Consider the following 26,395-nt stretch of genomic DNA (forward strand, 5'->3'; position numbering starts at 1 on the left):
TCCTGATGAACCTTTAGGACTCATAAATTAATGTCTGCTTTCCCGGGCTACCCTGCCTTTCCTTGTTGTGCTCATACCCATCCTGGTCTCAGGCAGTGGCTGAGAGCAGCTGCCGAGTGTGCAGGACGCAGCAATAATCTTCCAGTGGGATGAAGCTTGGGGAATTCCCGCAGCTGAGGTGGCATCACCCAGTGCAAGCTCAGCACTACCGCTGAACTCCCCTATTACTTTTTTTGCTGTATTTGGTATCTCTGCATCTGTTTGAAAAACCCAGCTCTCTGCAGAAAGGCTCAGCTTGTAGCAACTCAGTCCAAAGAAAGCCTCTGTTGCATGATTTTGCTTATCAAGCCCAGAAATCCCAGCTACAGAACTTTTGCTGCTGTGAAAAAACCCAGCACTTTGAGTCGTATATGCCTAACATAAAACATACTGGACTGAGAGGCCCAGAGAAAGGTGGTGGAGACAAGATTAATGGTTTTAACTGGGAGTGAAATCCAGTAATTAAGTAGTGACCCATGACACTTGAGAAGCAGTAACAGTTTGTTGACCACAAGAATGATTGCTCAGAGCGCCTTCTTAATGTTGCAAATGTGAAAATGATTTACAGCACGACCAACAGGGAAAAAAAAGCAAGCTAGCAAGCAGACAGGATTGACATTTGTAATTGTTCCTGACTGCATACATATGTGGAGGTAAGAAAGTAGAAATACTTTTGGTGTGTACATGGTAGCAATATATCAAAATTACTAACAGCAAAGGACTCAAACTCCTTGAGCTGAGATGATTAAAAAGAGTGCAAACACCATTCATAACACTGAAACAAACAAGAAGTCTGAAAGGGATGAAGGCTCCACTTTGGTTTTCAGTAGGGCTTGTTTGCCTTAGATCCAGAGCTGTGAGCGTATCAGAGCCTTGCGAACAGAGTTAAAAACAAATGATTAATATCCAGTACGAGTCTTAGCGCACAAGCTGCTCTGCTTCTGAAGAAGAAGTAGGAAGATTCTCAGGGGATTTCGGCAGCATCTGAAAGCATGAGTCAGTTCAGATTTACCAACAATGAAATCTAACTGGTAGTCAATAGAGAACTAGCAAAGTGTTTGAGAAGGACACGATGCTTGTCCTTCAGTGAACTTTGCTCACTGGCATGCTGAGGATGGTGAAGTCCAGCCTTGCAGTGGCACCTTTTGTGGTCCTGAGAGAAGACATGAATATCAGGATATCCCGGCTTCCTCTTCGCTTGTAAAGTAGGAAGGCAATCGAGCCTTCTTCCCCTTGGCCTCAGCTGGCTCTGCTGGTAGTTCACCAGGGCAGGGATGGTCTCCTACAGCATGGCCCAGGGTCTGACAGTCTCACAGAGCAGGATGAAAGCTTCTCTTTTGTCCCACTGCTTTATGCTGCTACCAGGGAAAGAAAGAGGGTTTGTGCTGCCCAGGTGTAAAGTGCCAGAGACCTGCTCTGTGCTGTTTTGGGAATGTTCCCCTTTTTTGTCAGAGAAATGGCTCTGCAGCTTACAAGAGAGTTTGATAAAATGGTGATGTTTTCTCCTTTGTAAACACCTGGAGGATTGGAGAATAGTCTCCTTTCTAGCCACTTTTTTGCTACCTGAACCCCAGGTTTGCTTTCCTTTTGTGAAGGATCACAACTTGCTGGGTCAAGGCAAAGATGTTTTCTGAATAGAGCAGGGCTATTCAGTGCACCCTGGGGAGACACCAAGCACCCACCCACACCCAGGCACCTCCAGCCACCAGCCCTTGGGATGGCTCACCCAGATCCTGTGCAAAAAGAGACCTCAACACATTTGGGTTGAAAACCAGGTACAAAGACCCCCAAAACTGGCACGGTTCAGAGTTGAGATTTTATGCAGCCTTTAGCCAGGTCTTTAAGACCAACATCAGCTGATGACAAATGCACAATGACAACAAAAGATCTAGCCAGCTGCCATGCCTTGCAGTGCTGAGACCTGTGCCTCCCTCCCCTGCCTGTCAATCCCACCAGCATCCACTCAGCAGCCCCAGCCCAAAGCTGCTCTTCTCCGCTCTCCAAAATGAAGGGCAGTGGAGGTGTAGAGGGGACAGGAGCAGGGGTCGTAACGAGGCTGAGCAGAAGAAAGAGCAGGGCCTTATTTCAGATGTAATTTTTTTTATGCTTGGTTTTTTCGGCATCACTTACGCCCTCTGTTCCACCATCTCCTGTTAAAAGTTGGTAGGTTTTGTTGTGTTTTTTAATATGGTCATAACCCCATTTTATATAGAAGGGAAAATGCTGGCTCCCTGTGGCTTTCATGTATTTTCATATTGGTGTAATTCAAACAATATGATGACTCCACTTGACGTCGTTTCCTGGCTGCAGTGGGGCTTGTGGTAATGGAGAGTTTAAACTTTACTGGGATGCCTGATGGAGCAGCAGCAAACCCCAAGGAGAGCCCTAACGAAGGCCAACAGCAGACAGGCTGGCCGACTCAGCCCAGCAAGGACACTTCTTACCCCAGGTAGGTGCTGTCCAGTCAGGTGAGCGACCCAAAAGCTGCCAGCTCCACTCGATGAGATGGAGTCGTGCAAAGGGCCACAAGCACATGCACAGAGACTGAAAACGAGCCAACCCCACTCCCACTGCAATGCGCAAGAAGAAAGTAGAGGTACGAAGCATCTATGCTGCTTTCCCAGCACCCTGGAAGTTGGCTTTGTGCCACCCCAAAGCCATTGTGAATTCTCCTCTTAATAATAATTCTCAGAGCATGAGAAGAGTCAGTGTTTTGTTCCAGTGAGGACAAGAAGCATTTGCAGTCTGGTTCTAATTACAACTGGAGGAGGAAGGACAACCAAAATTTGAAGAATTAAGGTTGAGAAGAAAGAGGTGAATAAAAAGTGGTGTCTTGGAAGCACGGGATGTTGGTGTGCCATTGCATTGGTGCATGTTCCCAGCCAGAAGCATCTTAACACAAATGCATGTCTTCGTGTCGCGTGTATGCACATCCCTGTACATGCACACATCTAAGAGGCAGGGCTGGTAGCACAACCTATTATTAAGCTTGCCAAACATTTCCAATTATAAAGCCCTGTTTTCAATTGCTAATAACTTTATTAAACTTAAACCACTTGGGCTGCAATTTTCCATGCCAAGTGTCTGCCTTGGGCTGAATTTTTTGTTATGCCTTCTTTTTTTTTAGCCATCAGCCAAAAAAAGGTTCAGCTGTTTCAGGGAAGATGGCTAGGGAAAATACAGCGGCTTGCAATACAAAAAAATCCTAGCAATCTTGTCTTGCAAAGGTCTAGACACCTCCTGCTTTAGAGAAAGGACTGGAAATCTGCAAGTAGTGAAAAATCTTGTCAAATTTGATAGAGCAAAATTGCTCTCAAAACCCTTTTTTCACCGAAGCAATACCTCTCACTTCTCTGCGACTCAGTCTTTCCTGGGCACACTTTAGCCTTTCACCCTCCTGGCCACGACAGGACTGTTTGGGACTGTTCCATCATAGCCCAGCTGCACTCAGACGGAGGGGCAGACAACCTGGTATTCTTTCAGCCCAACTCTACTGCCAGCCATCATCCTTCCCTTCCCAAAGGCAGCTGTCCTCGCTCTAATCCGACACCCCTCTCTCCATATTCCACATGCTGCATTTTTCAGTCCCAACAAGGAAAGCAAAGCAAGGTACGGTGTAAAAATACAGTTCTTCCTTATTAAACCCCATCTGATAGCAAAGATGTGTCTTTGCCCCTTCTCCCCCCCGTGCAGCAGTACCTTCAGGATCCCTGGAGTTTGCCCACTTATTAATATCACTAACATTCACATCTGTTTCAGATTGGTTTACGTGGATGGGATTTAATAACAAATATGTTCTCCATTAAAGCTAGCCCTTGCCGTGCCTACATTCACTAACAGGCTTACGTATTTTCTGATCAGATCAGATGTTCTCTGTGGTTTGTTTGTCAGATTTTCTGTTTGGTGACTTTCTTCTAGCAAATCAGGTATGAAATGTAAAACATGCAGAGAGTAGCATGGAGCCACCAGCACCAGCGGGTTCAGAGAAAACAAAGCCAGCCAAGCATCCTGCAGCCCCACTTCTCCTGGATTTCCAGACTCCTGGCCCGATACACAGATATGCCAAAACACCCTTTGCCGCCCCGTGGGAGGTCCGCGTTCCCCCTTGCATCACACTCCTGTGCGATGTTGGACACGTGGCAAATGACACTTGTGTACCTCCGGGACTCAGAGAGGGCCTTCAACGGCATGGAGATACAGCTGAAAAATTCATTCATACAGGAAGGTATGGGAGGATTTCAGCTTGACAGGACTATAAACAGAGGGTGCAGAGTTCTCAGCAGTCATATTTCTTAAAAGGTGAAGGAACCACTGAAATAATCCAGGTCTAAATCCCCTAACATCAACATAAAAGATCTAGGAGAAATGCTATAGTTCACAGAGGATCATAAAACTGGAGATGCTGCGAAAAGCACAGGAAAGGAGGAAAACAAAATGGTGAGCTTGCTACAGCTTTTCAGGTGGTGCTTCCCATGCACAAGTCTGGAAAGAGAGCTGGACTGAAATGACACAACGTGACAGTTCCTGATATAAGATGAGGGGTTGGGACATGAGGTTGAGCCCCGAGTAAATACAGCTCAGGAATATTCAAGAGATGAAAGAAGCCAGAGATGGGAAAATCAGGAGCCCTGCAGTGGGGCCAGAAGCTGGTAGATAGGAAGTGGTAATGCAAACACAGTGGCTTCTAGCAAGGCAAACATGCTCTTATCAATGAAGAATAAAACATCAGTGGACCAAAAGACAGATACAGAAATACAGGTGCTACCACGCTACAATAAAGATAAAATACCAAAGCTTATTCTGCTTTCTGGGGAAAATGCATCACCCTGTGATGCACTAAAATTACAAGTCCTCCTGTAGTGGTTATTTTGAGAAACACCACCACCTCTCCCAACAATCCCTTTCCCACAGACAATTCCATTTAATCGTTGAGAAGATAAATTTTCTGCTAGGGAGAAAAAGCCCAGAAACAAGTTTTCTGGAAAAAAAAAACCAAACACCAGCTTATCTTTGGGAGCAAAAGCGCCTGCCCAAACCCTATCATCCCAGCAAGGGACACACAACCCCCAGCACAGTAGCAGCAGAATTCAGACCGAGGCAAAGCCATCAGATCCCACCTCATACATTCAAGAGGCCCAGAGGGAAACCCACAGCGGGTTAAGACACTGAAATATTGTCTGAAAAAGATGTTTTCTTTTTTTTCTTCAGGGTGAAAGCTGTTCTGCCCACAGACAAGGTGTGCTCAAAGTCAGCCAGCGGGATTCATGAAAGATAACAGCTCCAGTGATCCTGCAAAACACGGCCTGTGAACATGCATTTCGGTTTTGCTTTCAAGCAGCTATTGCAGTGCTGAGCAGGCTGAGGGTCAGAGCTTATGCACTGGTTAGATCTGCTCAGCTTGTGGGTAACCCAACAGAAGGAATTGGAGTTTCTGGGAGAAGTTGCTTTTCTAAACTCATGTCTACACAAGGCAAGAGCAAATAGACCTAAATTTTCCCCTTCTCACCTTTTGAGTTGACCAAACACAAGGCAAGACTAATCCAGAACTCTTAGAGCCATCATAACTTGGACACTGTCTCAGCTGACCATCTCTGGCCAGACCTGGCTATGGACAGGTTCACCTTCCCTGGCTGAAGTTGTGCTGATCTCCTATTTCACAGTCCCAAGGGGTGTAACTGGAAATCAGGGAGAGCTGCTACTCCCTGCAGACATTTCAGCTGGAGACCTTGCATGGTGCAAGGTGGAGACCAGCAGACTGAAACAAGCACCCAGAGCCTGATTAGCTTTGCAACGAGGAGCCAGCACTGAGGGCTCCGGTGCCGGGCAGTGTGATGTGCATGGATGCTCCCACCAAAGCTATGTCCCAGGGGAAGCATGGCCCATAGAGCTAGCCATGAAGAGTGGCCCACTGGGGCTGCTGCAGACAGAAGAATGTGCATCACCATGAGGGAGAATTTAACCCGGTTCCCTCATCCTTCAAATGCCAGGTGGGAGGTTTGACCTTGGGCAGCAGATCCGGGGACCGTCCCACGGCACGGACACACATGTGCACACGCAGAGGAAGATGAAGTGTTTTTGCCTGTGACCCCAAGTGAAGTGGCAAGCCCCAGTTGGCCGGGATACTCCAATGCCCACTTAGCATTTGTAAGCTGTCCTCTGGGTAGGATTTCCAGGCACATAGCGTCATATCTTTCACACTTTTCGAGCAGGGCTATAAATCATGGCGAGAGTCCCTGTAACTTCAGCCCAATCGCTCCGTACTCCTGGCGCCTGCTGGGTTGTTGTTGTTGTTGTTACAGCTACAGCTCCAAATGGGGAACTCGTGATGTACGGCTGGGAAGGGACTTTTCTAACTGCTCGGCGAAGCGGTCACAAATAGGAAGAAACTGCAGTTTCCTACAATATTTAGCATTATATAGGCCCTCAGCAGTGCCACACTTTACTTCTTCATTTCTAGCATCCCCCTTTTGAGAGCTCTACCCCACTTCATCATCATAAACATGTCAACAATCAGTCCCTGTGGAGGGCTCTGCTGTTTGTTCTTTGGCTCACATGGAGAAAGCATGTCCCTGCTCCAGCCCCCAGCACACATTTCTCTATGCTCAAAGGGGCCGGAGTTGGAACATGGCCATCTTGTGGCTCCCGGACCTTGATATTTAAGGAAAAAAAAAAAAAAAAAAAAAAAAAGCAAGGAACATGAACTTGATAAATATGATCAGCTGCCGGGAACGTGCCTGAAGCCTCCTGCTGCTGTTGTTGACATCAGAAAGCTGCGGAGCCTGGGAGACGGGAGGAAGTTTTATTGTCTCACTCCTACCAGGAGCACGCGATTGCCGTTCCAGCTGCCTGGCGCTACCCGGCGCTTCTCTTAAGCGTCCCGCCTGTCACCGAGAAAACAGGACATCAGTTCTCACCTCCCGGACCCGACGGCTGGGGGAAGGCTTCCCGCTGCCTCTCCCAAAGCCTCAGAAGAACTTTTTCACGGAAACCAGTGCCGGCATGATGTTTTCCCAGACTAATTTTTTTATTACACCTGAAGCTTTCCCATCAGCCACCTGACAGCTCTCTGGTCTGCAAGGGCTGCTAATTGGGCTAAACTGTATGGCCAGACAAGGTGCACCTGAGCACAGGGAGAAGTGCCGCTGGAGGGTGCAGCTGTGTGTTGATGCTTCTTCTAGAGTGGTTCCAGTCAGTGAAGCAGGGCAGCCCCAGCTGAAAGCTATTTCATGTTTTAGGAAGAAAGAGGATCCAAAATGTAGTCAGCTGGCTCCTTTGAATCCGTGTTCCCCTATCCGAGCTTAGCAAAGAAGTTCAGGCTTCCTTAAACTTCACTAACACAGCAAGTTGGTCTATCAAAGGACCAGCAGTGAACTTCGTTAGAAGTGAGGGAGAAGAAAGCAAGCCCATTCTAGTTAATAGATATATTATCTGAATACTAATTCAAGTAATTGAGCTGAAAAGAGATGAAAACTCCTTTGGGGAAAAGGGAATCTGAAGCAGAGCAGTATTTTAGCAGGGACATGATGAATAATTTTGCAGTGACAAGTCATGAATATATGTGATGAAGACAGAAATACCTGAGAAGATCCTACACAAACGCCTTTTCAGAGCTTTTTCATCCTTTTATTTTCTTCCAGCGTGCAATGCTCCCTCAATCTTTCAGGTCCATGGCATTAGGTATAGTACAGGAGGGAATTGTTTTCTTCCATATAGAGAGTTTAGCCCCTCCAAAAGGGCCTGACTGGACAGTTATGAAGATGTAAGCACTCTGTATATACTCTGAACAAACTTCCCCAGTGCTTTGCTAAAAAATATGGTGCAATGCTTGGCTGGATGAAGCATGGCAAAAGAGCTCAGTTTTCATGGCTCGTTTAATCTGGGACTTTTCTTTAGGGACAGCCAGCAAGAGCACTGATTTTGATCACTTTCTTCTGATGTGGACAAAGTTATTCTGGGATTTGGGCTGACATGGGCTCAGTTTACAGAACTTTTAAGAGGCTTCAAAGTGGTCACCTGGAGAAGACAGTTTCCAAATCTGCCCCACTCCAAGCCAGCCAAATCCTTTCTCACATGAACTTATAGCAGTAATGCATTTGGAAAAGAAAAACATCTATTCAGAAATGTTTTTTAAAAATTGTCATTTGCCTATGGCTGCAAGGGAATGTCTCCTCGCCTCAAGTTTCTAACCCTTTTGTAAAAAATGTTCAGATCTCTCTTCAAAGTAAAAGAATTTTTTTAAGAAAGTAGCTTTTTCTTTAAAAAAAAAAATCCTTACATTTGGCAGAAACAGACAGTTCCTCATGAACACCATGGTTTTTTAATGACCGGAGCATCTTGCGGCAGTGTTCACTTGCCCAAGCAGCCCTAGTGTAGGAAGGTGTGAAGGTGCTGAGACACCTGTAACATCTGGATCAAGAGACAGAAAGAAAATGCAAAATGAAACTTTCCTGAGTAACTCAAGGGTGTCTTCTCTTCCAAAGTCACTAGAAAACCTTTAGTACGAACTACTCCTCCTCCCTCATTATCCTAGAGACAGATTTAAATAGCACTCTGCTTTGCAAGAGTCGTGAAGAGCCCCAGAGCCAGCCAACTGAGATAAAAGGCCACAGCTGAGTGTTTCTGTAAAGACAACAGTTGCACCACGAGTGACAGTTATTTCGTTATATCGGTACACCATGCCACAAAGTTCTTCTGTAAATGGAAGAAAAGATGTCTTTGTGCACCCTATCGTGGCTCTTCCCCCGCATCTCTGGCACACAGGGCTCCCCATGTAGGACACGCCGCTATCTGGGACGGGCAGGAAAATGAAAGGCACAAACGTCTTAGCTTTGAGCATACAGCCTCTCACTGCTATCACCAGACTCTGTTAGTATCAAAGACTGAAATACGGCCCTATGCTGGTTCATATCACAGGTGCACAAATCTAGTCCTTCACAACTTTATTATTTGTGATCCCCCAGTGCACCAGCAGCCCTGTTCGGGGAGCGTTACCACCTCTCTGCATACTTTAATCCCTGTCTCTCAACTCAGCAGCTGCCCTAACTCCCCGTGAGTGATCTCCTGCAGGACAAACCCTCGCACCTGAGCACACACCTGGTGCAGCACATGCACTAGGTTGCAGGCAGGCACCTGCAATTTTGCATATGCCCCTGCAGAAACCTGCACCTAGTTATGTTAGCTCACATACACCTAGTCCCTAAATTCTCTCCTGCAGTTCCTGAAAGAGCCTTTCCTATCATTATGATGCTGAAAGAAATTAAACTTTCATGACCGTTTTTATTATCCCGTTTAAAAATTGTTTACCACCTGTTTCATTTCCATGATAACATGTGCCATTAATTTGGACGCAGGCTAACCCCTCCTTTGTCATCAAACTGTTGCACTTAGATTAACCAAGACAAAGGCATTTTTTTTTTCCTAAGTAAACCTACTTTCTTCTCCATGCTAGCCATGACTCTTGGCAAAGATGCTTAAGAGAGGAGCTTGGAGGAAATGAATAATATTTTTGATTCTAGAGAAACAAATGCCAAAAGTCAATTTTAGAAAGATAATACAGTTTCAATTGACTCATATGTTTGTCAAGATGCTATGACTCTGTAGAGCCCCAGTGAAAGGAAGAAGCTGTGATTTTAAACTGCATAATCTGTTGATCTTTTGCATTGTTCAGACTTTTGCAATCAGATCTGTATTTCAGTTAATAAAAATAAGGCAGTTACTCAACATTTTTTATATTCAGGGCAGCAAGCAGACCAACTCTCTGAGACACCAGCCAACTGCCTCTAGTAAAGCCCAGTTAAATGCAATCACATGCAGCCGCACTCCTCCATCTGACAAGGCAGCATTCCTGCAAAAGTGGTTCTCCCTCACTAATCCCGTCATTAAACCTGAAAACCATATCCTATTATTTTAATTCATCTGGCAGTAGCTCGCCCCGGTTTAATTGCACACCCGTACAAATTGATATGTCGCTTCGGCCCAGACGAAGGGAACCCAAACTCCACCGCGAAGCTGTCAGCAGAAACACACTGAGCAAGTGTTCGACAGCCCCATTTGACACATGGCTCTGTGTTATACCTATGAGTTTCCAGGCCTTAACTGAGCACGTTTGCATGATACTGTAAGGGTTTAAGGTCTCACTGGTAAAAGCTCTATTTACTCCCTGGGAAGTCACACACAGGGTATTATTTTAGTGGTCTGTCAACACAAAGCTTCAGTCTGACTGGGGTTGTGCCATCCCAGGCATATATTAATGAATCACTCAAACAGAAGCCGTAGCATCTTAATGCAACCATCCTTTTAAAAAATCAATCAGAATTAAATGTAAACCGCAAAACCAGTAAGTGAATGTATTGTTAAGAGGTTTTGATTAAAGCGTTTGAAATTAAAAGGATCAGACTGAGGATCAGAGAAACATACCGCAAAATCATCAAAAGAAGATGAGGAGCAGATTTTGTAGCCCTTGCTCTTGAGGGAGATAAATCAGTACTTTGTATTTTATGTAGGGAAAGGGTTGCAAAACTTGGCCTTTTATACACAGAAAATGTTCTTAACTGATCTTGAGCCCTTGAAGACAATTAATCCTCTGGTGTCTCCCCTGCGAGGAGTCTCTGGTAGCAGGACAGCGGCCCCGAAAGGAGGTTTCTCTCCTGTCACTTGGCTGGATGTGCCAGGGTGACTTTCAGCACACCACCAGCATGGTGACAAGTGGCCAGATGCTGCAGCTCATCCACCTCTACTTGCTGGAAGCAGAGAAAGCTTTTTATAAGGCAGTGCTACCACCGAGTGAGAGAATTGCTTATGTTGCCTGACGGGTACAATTTAATGCTTTTATGTCATAAAACTCCTTGCACTGAATTTCTTACAGAATAACAGCAGTGTGCCATATCCTGTTTTTTACAGGAAACCTTAAACATCGACATGAATTTTTGTTTCCAGTCACACTAAAAATGAGTGAAGATCATTAGCCCTGTAGGCACTTTAACATGGTCAAACCCTGATCCACGCAAAATCCCCACTAAAACTCCATTCTTCTATTTATCTACCAAGCCTTCCGTTTCAATCCTAATGTCATCTAAAATTTACTCCTTCCTTGGATGTGTAGGTATAAAAATTGAGCGTTGGATATAGCCTTTGGATTTGAGTCTGTATATGCACTATCAGAGCTGAACTCAGAGCAATGTAACTGCCCTCTAGCAGTTATAAAGAGTCAGCGATTCCAGCACGGCTTGTGCGGTGAATAGAGCTCTAAATCCAGATGCTAGTTTACAGATAGTCTTTCAGCTCAATTACAGTAAACTTCTCATTTTTAGGCTACCCAAAAGCCACAGAAATTAATCCCCTTTGCAATATGCCTCTGCTAAACTGAAACCTGGTTAAACACATGCTTGAAGAAGCCACCTGAATTTTTCTATATTTACCACACATTTAAAAGTCATATTTGTAAGTGACAGAGCAAAACAAAACAAAATCAAAACAAAAATAGGTTCTCTGCTGAGAATTTATGTGGCAAGCTTTGCCCCAAAGTGTGTTTTTATAGCCTGGTTATAAACCCCTGGAAACAGAAGGGTATATAATGGAAACACTGACAGATCCTTACCTAGAATATTGCAAATGAGCGCACCATAAAAATGACTAATTACAGATATTGTAAAACTCAGCTTAGCTCTCAGGCTCAGCTGCTGGGCTGGAGGGGGGAGATGCAGACACTGATAACAGAGGGCTCGGCCTCCGCTCCTGTCGGTATTGTCTACATACAGACGGGGAGCTTCTAGTTTTGACCCTTCATTAATGGCCATGACCATGACAGGAAACACTTTTCATAATGTTGTGAGCTTAATGGCAAGAAGAGTGTTTGCGGGTTACCTGGCCTGCAAAAAAACCTGCCCTTGTTCACTGCCTGCAACAAGTCTCTGGCATATGTCCACTCATAAAGTCCCAAGCAAGTTCCAGCTTAGTAGACCTCACCTGTCTTCTTCAGATGGGGCTTGAGGATGTGTTAGACCATATACCAAAACCCCAGATTCCTCTATGTGGCTTTCTCTGGCTTGTGAAGGAGGAAGGGAGTCGCTCAGAGGCTCTGAAGAGCAGCACAGAGGGACAAGGTGAGGAGCTGAGAGCTGCCTGGATGGAGTCTGTCCATATGAGGACACATGAGAATTAGATGGTTATTGCACTGGGGCTGGCCCCACCAAAAAAAAAAAGACCAAAAAAAAATGAAGACTTGATGAAACCAAGCACCCATGCATCAGCAGGTGAAAAGTAATTTGGTTTACACATTTGGAGAAGTGTAGTTACTGTAAACAATAGTTTCCGCATGACTGCAGGGATGGTGCACATGCTCTGCATGTCATGGAAGGGGTCTGCACAACTATTGCCTGCTAATCTGGGAAACTGCTCAGGGCCAGACTCTGCCACTCCAGCGTGGTCCTGAGAGCTGATGTCCCCTGGGAGCTGCAACACCCTTGCAGGCGTTGAGGAAGGGCCTTGCATCCTTTCCACCCGTGCTGGGGAAGCTAACGTCAGCTGGCAAAGTAGCAGGCAGCAGGCTCTGGGCTTGGGGGAACGTCTCAGAGAAAGACAGCCTCCAGCATTCCCATTTCTCCCTGTCCTCCTCCCCTCTGGTAGGGAAACCCCTCTTGGAAGTGATGGTATCTCCATCGTCTTCCGAGCCTGGGTACATCACCTGTATGCTGGGCGCTGCCTTCAGTGCCTGGTTGGGCTGGACACAGATTCCTGCACGCTGTCCCTCTAGTGCTTGCAGAAACCCCATCCCCAAGGTCACAGCGGGCTGATCCGTCTGAGGAACTGGCAGCTGCATCCGTTAGGAAACCTAAGTGGAGCCGGTCAACTTTACAAGAGATGGTTGAATTGTTCTTATGCCGGAGGGGCCTGCTATTACAATAAAGGCCTCAGCAACAACGAGGGGACAGACCCTGGCCATGGACACCCCGAAGGCCTAAAGATAAAGGGTTGGATTACACAAAGCAGCCTCTCATTATCCACTCCTTGATACTGGTTGGTAACTTTGTTTTTTAAGGAATCCCTTAATTAGGTTTTACAGTGCATAGGTTAGGCATTTTCCAGCAAGAGCTTTATTGTAATGGGTTGCACATGTTCTCATACTGTATACCAAAATGAAACTTAGCTACAGGGCATTTCCTTCCGTTGCTCTTGCTGGGGAGCAGCTTTAACCTCTTTGCAGACACAAAGCCATATTTCACTCCTGAGAGGCCGCGGCAGTTCCCCGCTCCCAATCACTTGGGTCATTTCAACCCTTAACTGTGCAGGGAACTCGCAAATGTGCTGCAGGGAGCAATCCTGAGGGGGTAGGCGAGAGGTGAGACAGAGATGGAAAAGACCCAGGAGGTTAAAACCCAGCAGTGCCTCACTGCTAGCGAAGCCCAGGAGTCTCCCAAGGAGGAGCCCACGGTCCTCGGCTGTGCAGCACGTAGCCGGTGGCCACATTGCTGACCATTGCTAGACTTCTAGCGGAATCCTCTGGGCAACCTCCTCCAACACCAGCAGTGCTATATTTCTGTGTCACATTTCAATGCACCCAAGTCAGGACAGGTTTGGAAAAAGAGAAGAAAAAGGCAGTTTCATGGGAATGAAGACACCATTCATAGGTAAAAGAGAAAAAACAGATTGGGATGGCCAGACATTTGGATAGGATTTGTCTGCAGTCACCGGCTATGGTAAGATGTTCTCCTGACCCTGGACTCTGGAGATGGGTTACTTGGAGCAACCAGAGCTACTTCTTGGACTGTAGGTTTTTTTCAGCTGGAGATTGCTGTGGGACTGAAGAAATGAAAACTGTGTTGGGGAGTATGAACGCTGCTAGGTCACAGAAGTTACTAATGGATTCCTCTATGCAGCTCACCAAGCTAATGATGCAGCATGACCATCAGAAAAAAATCTCCAGCTATGACTCAAGTGTGCAGAATTTACCCCAGATTTTGTTATCTAGCCCAAAACTTGGAAACTTATGACCATCTTCCAGTATGAAAACAGTGATATCATAGGGGACTTCCATGTGGCAGATTCAGATCAAACAGAGACAGCTCAGCACACAGCATGTAGGGAAGCGGTGGGATGCCTTGCTACAGGATGTTGTAGGAAAAAATAAGTTTATATGGGTTCAAAAGGCAAGTGGACAAATTCTTGGAAGAAAAAATCCTTCAAGTTATCTTAAGTACCCAACTAACCACAGTGCGCTTGGTTTTCCTACAAACCCGTTCCATTGTTTGGATACCAGAGCTACGGAAATAGTTTCTCTGGCAGGTCCTCTGAGAAGAGGCTGAAAACCTGCACAGCTCAGTGCATCTCTGCCCTGCCTGACAAGCGTGGGCAGGAAAGCCTAATTAGGCCGGTCTCAGAAACTTCAACCTGGAGCAGAGGACTCTGCTTATCCGCCCAGCAGCTCGAGCAGTTAACACAGCTAAAATATGCATTACCCTTAAAGCTGCTGTTGAGGGATTAAACCTCAGTCCCACAAACAGTCAGGGATGTGACAGCTCTGTGCACTCCGGGAGCCTGGCTGAAATGACATCTGCGTAAGTGTTTCTAGGAGTAGGAATTTGCAGCTGGGTTTTCCATGGTACCCGCTCCTGTTTGCACTTGGACCTTTGAAAATCAGGCTATTAGTATGCTCACATTGAAGAAGGGAATTTATGTTGTCTTAATGCTTTAAGCCTGAATTTGTCCTGAGGGAACAGTAGCAGAAAAAACAGCCATTTATTTTTAATAGACACCAGTGTCGTTACTTAGGTCTGGTGAGCTTAAAGGATTGAGAGGTGAATGATATCATCGAGGAAGTAATTTCTTTCTTTACTTTTTTTCATTCATCTAAGAAAAAAAATCCCACACAGGAATACAATACAAGAACCTTGCTATGGTTTGTAAATGCTTCCCCTCAGGATTGCAGACCTCATTTATCTTGTCTGCTGTCCCTTCCCCAAGGCGCAAACTTCCCTTCTTGTGCTGTCCCGGGGACAGGCACCTTTTGTCCACGCTCTGCCTTCAGCACACTCATCAAGGAATGAATCAGGTGATGGCAGAGGCGCCTGCAAACCCCCACATTCCTCCCTCCCAAGAAGACGGAGAAGCCCCTCTCAGTGAAGGAGAAGTCAGGATTTATCTGCAGCGACAGCCCCCCAGCCCAGGCCGGCAGCAGGGAGCAGGGCCCCCCACCCTAGGACACCTTGGGGTCACCGCAGGCCAGCCAGAGCACCTCGACTTGGCTGTGACCTTGCAGGAGCCCTTGCAAATCACATCTGGAATGTGTTTCAGCTTCAAGAGCAATAAATGAAAACACTGAACACAACAGGGTCGAGGCAATGTTGTTTGAAAGAAAAGGTAATGCTTTGACCCTTATTTGGCCCATGACATGTCTGGTTATTCTGCCAAGAACTGGGGAAGTGTGGAGCGTGGCTTGGGATGGGTAAAGGATAATAAGCTATTTTGTCATAAAATAATACAATTCATTTCAAGCTTCAGTGGCACCCAAGAATGGGAAATGTGACTTCCCCACACTTCAAGCCACTCCTTTTCTTTTGTCTCCAGACATCCAACAAGCAAACAAGAGCTCCAGTGGATTCACACAGAAACAATCAAGATCAGACAAGTTCATGCCATTTTTCAAGCCGTTTGGCAAACCCTGATTTGAGAAAAATTAGAAAAAGACTAGCTTAACTTATAAACTATCAACAAATAGAAATCCAACTCACAGTGACAGCATCAACATAAAAATGACACGTGACTTCTCTGTCATTTTTCCTTTACTTTTCACCACCAAAGTCGTTGGTGTGATTTCAGCACCCTGCTCCCTAAAACAAGAGGGGTCCCTTTGGCAGGATGCAGTAGGGCTGACTGCAGGTACCCCCATACCTCCCTCTCCTTCACTGCCCGTAGCAGTGTGCCACTCGAGCAATGCCCCACTCCCCTTGCTCGGTGTGCCTGGTCCTGTGGCCACCTGCAAGAACTATTGCCTGGGACACAAGGAAAAGTGCAGCAAGTGCTCACAGCATTCCTCTGGGGATATCCATAATCAGAAGGTATCTTCCCTTTCCTGAGCTGGTAGAATCCACTTTTTCCTTAGGAAAGCATTTGTTTGCAGATGAAGTGAACAGCATCCTTCTAGATGAGCCAATGCTTGTTTTATTTTTCAAATACAACTGGAGTAAAGCCTCTTTCTTGAACCTGAGAAGTTCAGGTCTAGATTTGGAAGGCTGCCCTTGCCCAGTTGATGCCACTTATATTCCCATTTATATTTCATTGCCAGCAGTGACAGACAATCTCTTCTATCAGGTCCATTAATTTATTGCTTGAATGAATAGTTTTCCACTTAGAAAGGCAATAGCTCCAAGTTGTGAGTTTTCCAGCAGCAGGACCCATTTCAGAGCTACCTACCTTCTCATGCCCTAGCTGGCCCCAATCTGTGGATTTCTGCTGTGCCCCTCTGAACCCTTCTTGGAGGCCTCACCCCACCGCACATCAGTGAAAATACGGGGAATTCGAGCCAGGGAACTTCCATCAGAATGATGGAGGGGTTTCAACTCAGAATGTATTACTGCTGCAGCTGAGAGCGCTGTCTCTCAGAATGCTGAAGGGAGCAGAAGGCAGTGATGGGCACAACAGGCTGGAGCATGTGGTGCTGGAGCCATCATAGCATGGCACCATTTGGCTGCAGGAGACAATCCCTGTTACCACTTTTCATGGGCTACGGCTGCAGGAGGCTGCCAAGAAAGTGATGCCCCAGCATTGAAGTTTTTGGTTCTCCATCCTGTGGTCCCCGGGTAGGCACAGATTTCCGTGGTACCATTCCCACCATGGGGTTGGGTAGGTTCACAGCCATGTAGCCCTCCTCTCTCCACGTCTGCTGGAATTTCACCATATCCGTGTCACAGTGTTGTGTCTGTTTCATTATTTTATAAAAGGATTTTATGTCTTCCTCTTCGAGCCTGGTTTGTTACTACAAGTAGGGATGGGAGGGAGAAGAAAACTTACTTGACAGAGGCTGCAGAGCAAATACAGCACACCACAAGCAACCAGCTCCCCGTTTTCATTGCAGCAGTTTCAGGCAGTATCTCACTGGCTTTTTCTGCCTGATTTTTAAATTAAAAAAGCAAAAAAAAAAGCCCGACCACCCTCTTGCTGAATAACTGGCTTACAGAAAGCTGTCGCTTTTTCTCCGAAAGGATTGAGAAACAGGGGCCTTCAATAGGTTCTTTGTGCAATTTTATTTTGCAGCTTCCAGCCCAAGACAGCATTTCCTGACCCGTGAGGATATGCTGCCCTCTTCCAGTCTGGGACACCGCAGCTCAGCAGTGCCATGGAGACACATCTCCATGGATCTGCAGGATTAACCCAAAGAATCAGTAATCCTCCACTTCCACAGGTCTAGTTTCTCGTAGCAGTTAGCTAACGGGTCAGGCAGAATTCCTTAAAAGCGTAAGGGAGTAGGATCATGTTCACGCAGGCTCTTCCGGACCTCGCATCCCCTGTCTGCCCTCCCTCCTGCCCAGTTTGCTATGCTGAGCCCCTCCACCACCACATACTAGCCCCCGACACCTCTCCTCACCTTCCCCGTCATTCAGCCAAGTACCTAGGAAGTCTCCTTCCACACCTAAAGAATCCTACAAAGAACAAGAAAATCCTCCAATATCTTTTACTAAAATGTCATGATCTGGGAGCCTCCACCAGGAAGCTGAATGTTTGGGGGAGGACAATAGAGATGAGCGAGCAGGAGAGAGCGCCAGGAGCCTGCCTTAGCCAGTTAAGAGCTGCAAGCCTTTTTCTCACCTTTGTGCAAGGGGGACAGATGAGGACTTTACAGCCCTGAGTGGGACTCTGGGTTGTCACACCTGCAGCTCTCACAGGTGCCTGTGTGCCGGGAGATGCCCTCCAGCAATTCCCCTGTGACTGCTCTTATCAGCTGCTGAAGATTAGAGGTACCTTGGAATAGCAACTTCAAGGAAAAATGGAAGGGGAGAATTGCATTTCAAAGAAAGTTCTTGAAAGAAACCTTTGAAGGGCCCTATTCAAAGGTTCATGACTTGATATAACCATTTTAAAAAGATATAAATTCCTGTTTGGATTTGGGATTGGCTCTCACCCCAGCAGGACAGAAAAGCTGCCTTCTTTATACGAACACAGTCCCAGCACAACACAGGAGATGAGATCCATCTGATAACATCTTACATTACTTTCAAGCTAAAAAATCCAAAGGTAATACATTAAGGTAAGACCTACTCTCACATATGCATGAATAACTTCCGTAAAAAGACATGAGCTTGTGCCCATAGCTTTTCGGTGGTATAAAGAGAGCTAAATGTTTGCAAGGCCTGCTGTGTATCAGATATCCTAGTGAAAAACCACAGTCAACATTTACATCACTTACTGCTGAAATGTTTCCAACCCAGGATTAAAACATGGTAGTCACTTCCCAGCTGGCACAGCAGCTAAATCAGATGGCCACGCTGAATTGAAGCCCAAACACAGGCAAACCTTGGGCACAGCTTACCTTTTGCTGGTCCCTAATGGGGTCCAGTCCTCCCCACTCATCCCAACTATGCATCTGTCTGGCAGTAGCATCGCCGCACGAGAGTCACCAGGCCTGACAGCACCAAGACGCATTTGGGCTGGCAAATTGCTATTAATGGGTCAAATCAGCTCACAAGCACAAAAATACCCTGTCTGTCTAATTTCCTGATACACTGTTTCCTGGTGGATTTTCTTATGTTTGGAATTTTATTTCTCTTGGAAAAAAATATTTTATTTCTAGATATACTGAGGAAATAGCTGATCTTATCTATTCTATTATAGGTGGCTTTTTAAAAATAATATCTTTAATGATGCACAGCCCTCCATTTACGCAAGCCTTGGTTCAGCTAAGCCCTTAGCCCCTGTGTGGCATGAAAAGTGTGTTTAATGGGATTCAGCAGGATGTATTTTTAAGGATATACTCAACCCATTTGCTCACACACAGTCAGGGCTCTTACCACTGCAGCTCTCAGCCCCTTCTTCCTTTTTTGCATTGTGACGCCAGTTTGGCCATATCTGAACCTGCATGGGGAGACCTTCCTTCACCCTTTCACGTTTCCCAGCAGCAGCCCCTCATCCTGGCTGTGACCTTTGCCTGTTTCTGCAATTCCTGTAGGCAAACATAGGAGTGTCCCAAGGATGCTCGCAGTGACCCCGTGGGGAGGACAAGGTCTGCCTATGCTGCCCAGCACGAAGAAGAATCTGAGGTCCATGCTCCAGCCTTCAGAGCCAAGGCGGCTGCACCAGCACACCCAGTGCCCGAATGCTGGTGGAAAATTCGCATTCAGGTGCTGGGCTACGGTGGTAGCACCAAGCAAAGGGCACAGGCTGCCTGAGCAGGGGCCCGGCAGCCGGCCGCAGTGGGGAGGAGCGGACAGTGAGTGGTTCAGCCTCTCCCCTGTAGCATCAGCATCTTGCAGGGCTGCACAACTAGAGAACTGGGCAGAAAGCCAGGAAATCTTGAGTTATATTCCTGATGCTGCCATTAATTTCTTATATGGCCTTGGGCAACTTGTATCACCTGCCAGTTTGGGTTTTTCCTTAGATAAAGTAGGGAAAATAGTTAACATCATGGATTTATAGAGCTTAAAGCTCTACAAAGAAGAGTCTGGTCTGGCTTCTCTATATCAAAAAAACCTTTAATTTCACTCAGTTGTGCCTGAATCAAGGCCAATTGCTTATGTCTGACCAATATATATCTCTCCATCTCTTACAGAAGAACAACTTATCTTCATCTGAAACATCAAGAGATGGAGAAAAGCCAGCACTTCCCTTGGTATTTTCCCCCCTGTGATTAATTCCCATCCCTATTGAACATTCAAGTTTCATTTCCCATTTGAATTTTTTGGGATTCTTCTTTCAGCCCCTACTTCTAACAATGCTTTTTTCTGCTAAATGAAAGTGTTTGCATGATTCGGTATTTCTCCCCATGGCTTATCCACACTCGTTGGTGGGCTACGGGCAATAATGGCAAAGATAATTAAAATCTGCCCAGTGCTTTGAAATATTAAGCTCATCTCTAAGGCCCATTATCCTGTTCAGTGTCAGAGGTACCACTGACAAGTACTTGACTTCAGCCTTTCAGGCAGCGCGCAGCTGCCAGAGAAAACCAAGAGTGGAAAAGTACTATCCCTTCAGAAAAACAGATGTTGCAGCTCCAATTTGTCTTCTGCCAAGACAAAGGAGATGCACTAAATTGATCTTTTGTAAAGGATTTTGTTTTGCTTCCAAGATTAATATCACAACAAACTGGGAGGCACCATTCCTCAGGGTGCAATGCTATATTGCAGAACTGAGCCCAAATACCCATGCTGAGCATAATTTAGTTAGTCTGAAACTATGTCTGCGGAGGGGGAGATAAACTTTTTCCATCCAGTAGTACTTTATCTAAATAATCTCTCTATCATCTCAGTATACAAAGGCTGACCACTCAGCTTCAAAGCCAGGCAATAGCTTCTAGGCTTGACGCTGCTCACCATGGAGTGCCAGTGGTGGTCAGAGCCCTCGCTGGTGGCCTTCACAGGGCTGCTTGGTCACACAAAAGGAAAAGAGGGATGAAGGGATGGGAACGATGACCTGGGCCATCTTGTGAGACAGTTGGAGGGCTCTGACTGGAGCCAACCATTTTCACTGGCCAGAAAACCTCATCTCAAATCATGCAACGGGGTAAAGGACACCCAACCAGGGCTCCAGCTTACAGGGAAAGTGACTTCTTGACACCTTTCACGGAAAGGACAGTCTCTTTATCCACAGACCAGAAACACTGCAGTTTATATGCTGGCTTTTCACCCTAGGATCACGTCTGCTTGTCACCATTAATGGCATTCTCCTGCAGCACTTTTTGCCCCTTACACAAAGTGACAACCCCTTTCCCAAACACACCGGTCCCAGACGTGGCTATTTTTCCCTTGCTGATGTGAACCATTACATGTCTTCACCAGCCACTACTTCGCTTCTCCTCAGCAGTATTTGCACTTCAGCAAAAGGACTAAAAATCCCTAGTTCTACAACCTGCTCAGGATGAACAGCAGCATATAATTTAAACACATTGATTCAATGCTTCTTAGAACAACAAATTAGTCCTGATTTTTTTACACAGCATCTCCAGCAGAGTGAAACAAGCATAATCATCGGGAATCAATAAATTCCACATACTTGTTTCACCAACGCCCAAATCTCTATGCTATGACAATTTGTGAACAAGGTCTATACACACCCCACACACAAGGTATAATGGATCAACAGAAATGACTAGACAAAATAGAGCTTTTAGGATTGCTTTTTTCTCTGCACTGTGGGAAATCTTTTACAATGGTGGAAAACACATGTAATGTACTACCTCAAGACAACAGCAATTCTCACTGATGCATGGAAGTGCTCCTGAAGCAAGCTGACCCCTTTTCTGTTAGGGCTAGTCTACACAAGGAAGTTTTGCAAGCCTAATTATGTCAGCTAGGAGTGTGAAAAAACAAATACATCATCCCTATGAGAGAGAGAGCTACACCAACAAAAAGCCCTGGTATGGATGCACTGCTACAAAAGGAAGGATTTTTTTTTTTTCTTTCCAGTATAGCTAATTTTGTTTGGGTAGCTCCAATAAACTACACCAGCAAAAGAAACATCTTGGCTCAAATAACTGTGTTTCCAGTGTAGGTTGCCAGTCCGGCGATATCTGTTTGTCAGCACATTCCTCCTGCTGGGGAGGAGAGACCTAATGCTAAATTCTCTGAAGTCTTTACCTGGGATAGAGGAAGGCTAAAAGAAGATCAGGCTAATAAATATCTAAAAGGACGCCGAGACACAGTGTGGTGAGGGGGAAAGCTCTGGCTGTTCTGAGCCAGAGGCTGGCCCATCAGACAGCGCATTCCTGCCTGACATGCGCCCTCTCGGCTGCAAAGTGAGTTTCTTGTTGGAGACGATCCCCAGCCAGAGGGTCGCTCTGTGATAACACGCAGTCATTCCTCGGCTTCTGGCATGGCCCACTGCCCACATCAGTGGCAAGCTTCTGCTTCATGTGGGGGGCTTATAGTTGGACCTCAAGGGTTTTTGTCCTGCCTGTTGTGGGCACAGCAGGTTGTGAGATGGTACCCAAGGTCATAGCTACACCGCGCTCTGGGGATGTGATGACAGAAAATGCTTCTTTTAACCTAGGGTCAAAACAGGGTCTCTCTGGTTTTACTTGGAAGCTGCAGACAAGGTACACTGGACATACTCAGGCTATGTGATTCACCTTTCCCACCCACTGCTACTGAGCCGAATTTTTGCCTAATGTGAGCCTAATGTACTCTCACAGGCTGGCTTCCACCTGCTGGAATCATGTGGCTGACTGCAACACAGCCAGAGCCAGAGCCAGAGCCAGAGCTATCTTAAAGGGAAGGTTAATCTGAACAACCCCACGCCAGGTATATACTACCACTCGCTGCAAATGGGCACCTGTTGGGGCAAGGTGCGTTCCTCTCCCCTGCCCTCTTCTGCAGCCTTGTTTACGTAACCTGTAAGTATCCTCAGGTAGGACGGTCTGAGACCCTCTCCATCCCTCCTGCTCTGACCACTACACTCCTTTCCAACACAACAGGCGATTTCAGAGCTGTGTTTAACAGGGCTTCAAGGCTGTGGCCAGGGCCCCTTCCTTCGCATCCTCTGGAGCAGCAAGTCCCACCTTTTCCTTCTTGCAGAGCTGCATTGGCTCGCTGCCCTCACTAATCCCAAGGGGGGGTGGGAGGGTGTTGGGCTTTTCTTCCTTAATCAATCCACAGAAACTAGCTTGCATGAGGCTTTGTGTTTCTGTGGAGCAAATTCCACAAGCAAGGTGTAAAAGTAATTAAGGCGCCAGGCTTCAGCTTTCTGACATTGCAATCAATGAGCTGTCCCCAGGCAGCCACCTGCATAATGAAAGTGCAGCGAGCATGGAGAGGTGAGGGAGGAATCTAAAATCCGCAGCTTTTAGAAAGCCACATCATTTCTCGGTCCGGCTCTCTGGAGGCCAACAGATAAACAGCACTGCCCCAAGGAATTTCCTTCCTCCGAAGGTGGGAACTGGCCGGGAGCAGCCACAGCCTCCCATCCTCCGATGACATCAGCTTCCTCGGGCGTGGGGCGAGGGGACTTCAAAGGAGGAGTTAGGGGAAAAAGCCCTCCTGTGAGAACCAAGAAGGACTGCTTTCTGGCCTGAAGGCCGTGTGGCAGAGCCCCGTTGTCAGCAGTTCACCCCAGCACGCCCCAGAGAGACAATAAAAACGGGAAGGAAAGCATTAGCACAGCAGAGGCAGCCACGCAAAAGCGGCTGCAGGGCTGTGACCAGCGAGAAGCTGCCGTTCCAGTTACGCCGACCTAATGGTCCCAACGTAGCCCCATCTCTGTCGATATCTGAGCCAACCTGTGGACCTGCCTTGCTGGAAGACCACCAGTTTCCCGGGGCTTGTGTCCCTGGGCTGAGCTCACTGTGAACTTTCAGATGCCAAATCCAGGTTAACCTTCCATGCAGTCTCTGTCTAATGATGCTCCATGCACTTCCTTCTCCCTACAGCTTCCTCTACCCTTAAATCTTGAAGAACTGTAATATCTTTTTAGTCCCCAGCCCTATCCTAAGTTTTGTTGAAATTTGGCCAAGAACTTCCTGGGGGAAGAGGAAAGAGAAGGGACTGGCAGGCAGACATGGTGACACTATGTTCACATAAGCTTCATTTCCTTAGGAAACCAGGCTAAAAATAATAGTCAAAAATGTTGGGCAATTGCCTTCAACTCAACATGTCTCTCTAGACAGGAAGAAAGGAAGGAATTAGCAGACTGTAAGTTATATTTCAAGGTTTGTCCACACGATTTGAAGCATAGAAATTAGAAATGAAATTAAGAAGATATATTAGGTCGTCTTGCTCCTCCCTGGGGGAATAAACCTACAGCTGTTTCCCTTAGCATATTTTTTAGTGAAGTGTGCAGCCTGGTTTCAAATGATCCAAATGATGGAGCTTCCATCAGTTTTCAAGAGGGACCCATTCCTTTGCTTACATATTTTTCCTTTTCTTTTTTTTTTTTTAAACAATTTCAACTTTTTTATCCATTGACCACGTTTCATCTCATTATTTCTAGCACACCTCTTAATTGTTTTATAAACTCACTAGAGTGGAAAGGTAAATAGAAGTGTCTACACATGCCACCTACATACTTCAAATAGCATCACAAGGTTCATTTCATGCTTTTGGCTGACTGAGAGGCTCTTATTCAATAGAGCTTAATGTTTTTAACTGTTTTTCCTGAAAAAAAAAAAAAAAAAGGCTTTGATTAATAAATTCCAGGGTTTTTTTCAGTCTGAGTTTTTTGGACTTCCCACCCTGGTTTGAATTTCAGCTTGAATTTGAAAGGCCCAACCCACTCAAAATATCTTCTAGAGGTCGTTCTCTCTCCCCTTGACTTTTCTACTTTAGTTTTCTGTTACAGAATTTAAAATTACTGAAAGGGAAGAGTTACTTCAATATGACTTCATTCCAAGAAAATAGCTCTCCTTTCTTAAATACACAGCTTCTTCTATGGTACAATAGACTGTTGCTTTTCAGCAGAGTGGGCCCTATAGATCTGGTGACATTTATCTCATGCTGTACACAAATCCTCGAGAGGAGAGGGTTGCCGTCTGTGTGCCAGCTATCACATCATTGCCCATCGCTCGCACGGTCAGAAGAAACACAGCGATGGTCCGACAGCACCGTTCGCTTTCTCCCGCCCCTGCCAGACAGAGCAGGCAGCAGGCAAAACCCCACACATGGCAGGCTGGGCAATGCGAAAGGCCTGAAGGGAGTTAGGACCTACCTAGGGGAACTAGGATGTGGACAAATCACTTGTCTAGCTGCAGGACAGCAAGTTAAATTAACTTCTTCTATCCAAGCTATGTGTTTGGAGCTGGTCTGAATTTGACAGCAAAAATCCAGCCACTGACCCGGCACAAGACTGAGGAGGTACCCAAGGATGAATTAGTGCTGTCATATATACTTGACAGAGAAATACATTTCTTTTTGCTACTTTGCAGCTATATAACATGAAAAAATGCTGTGAGGTATAACCAGCTTCAGCTTTTCCACCCTAAGTACAAACACACAGAGGCTTTGACCAAAACCCCCACCTTTAACATGCCTGTTCCACATTCAGAAGCAGAAGACGTGAAGATGTGTGAGTAGACACACTTTTCTTGGCCATACTGCACTTGTCCCGGGCCAGTTTCAGAGAATTTTATGAAAACAAGATTCCCCAACTCAAAATCATCTGACTGAGAAGACGGGCTGGTTTCTGGTGTTCTCACACCTCCCTGATGGATAGCAGCACATCCCCGGCTGCCAGCAAACACAGTGAGGAAACGTGCACATATTTGGGATTCATCCCTCAGCAACTCCTGGACTCCTCCTGCACCTCACAACCTCGGAAGAAACGCTATGGCTCCGATATTTCTATGCTTGATCCCCTGCTTAAAAATGCCCCCTGTAACTGGGAACTGCTGGGAAGACAGAAAAAGGCTGGCTCTGTAGATGGGATGGACACCCACACTGGGAATATTTCCCAGAGCATTTATGGGTCTCGATGCCTCTGCAACCGTGCAGTGCAGAAGTCCCATGGGTCCAAATCCATTCTTTGTACGCACATCTGACCCACAACTAATTCCCCTGTTGTCCTGAGCCTCCTGCTTCACCGAGCCTAATGCCACACACAGTTTCCATAAAACCAAGAAGTAGGTTCAAGGCCATATTAGGCATAGTTAGAGGATACTACATGGAGGTTCCAAGAAGTCTGAGCCCTTTCCTGAGCACTGACGGCTGCGACTGAGTCAGCCTCGCTCTGTGCTGTTCTCTGCTAAGTCACTTTATCCTGAAGAATCGGCAGCAAGCGGAGAGCGAGGAGGAGGAAGCAGCGAGGGAGCACAGCCAGGAGAGGGTGTGCAGCAGGAGCAGAGGGCACCAGGCTGGACCTCGTCCCAGCTCTTCTGACGTTTGTATTACTGGTGGGAAGAGTACTCTGAAAATACAGCTTTCGTGAGGGTCAGGCAGTGACAGGAGAGAGAAGGACCATGGTACACAAACCAAAGCAGGATCCTTGGGGAGCAAAAGTGTTGTACCAAACTGAGAGGAAGAAGTGTATTTTGGAATGGGCTAATGCCAGAATATGCGTGTGTGTGTGTGAGCATGTGCACACATGTGTGTAAGCACCGTGTGTGCATGCACACACTCGCACATGGTTTTGTTTGGACAAGGCATTTTGGCAAAGTCAACAAAAACTAATTGCAAACAAACTGCCTTTACATTCAGCCCCCAAAACAGCTGCTCGCAAAGTTGTACCA

This window comes from Haliaeetus leucocephalus, unplaced genomic scaffold (assembly GCF_000737465.1).
Source record: "Haliaeetus leucocephalus isolate CR32 unplaced genomic scaffold, Haliaeetus_leucocephalus-4.0 Scaffold848, whole genome shotgun sequence".
Lineage (NCBI taxonomy): Eukaryota > Metazoa > Chordata > Aves > Accipitriformes > Accipitridae > Haliaeetus > Haliaeetus leucocephalus.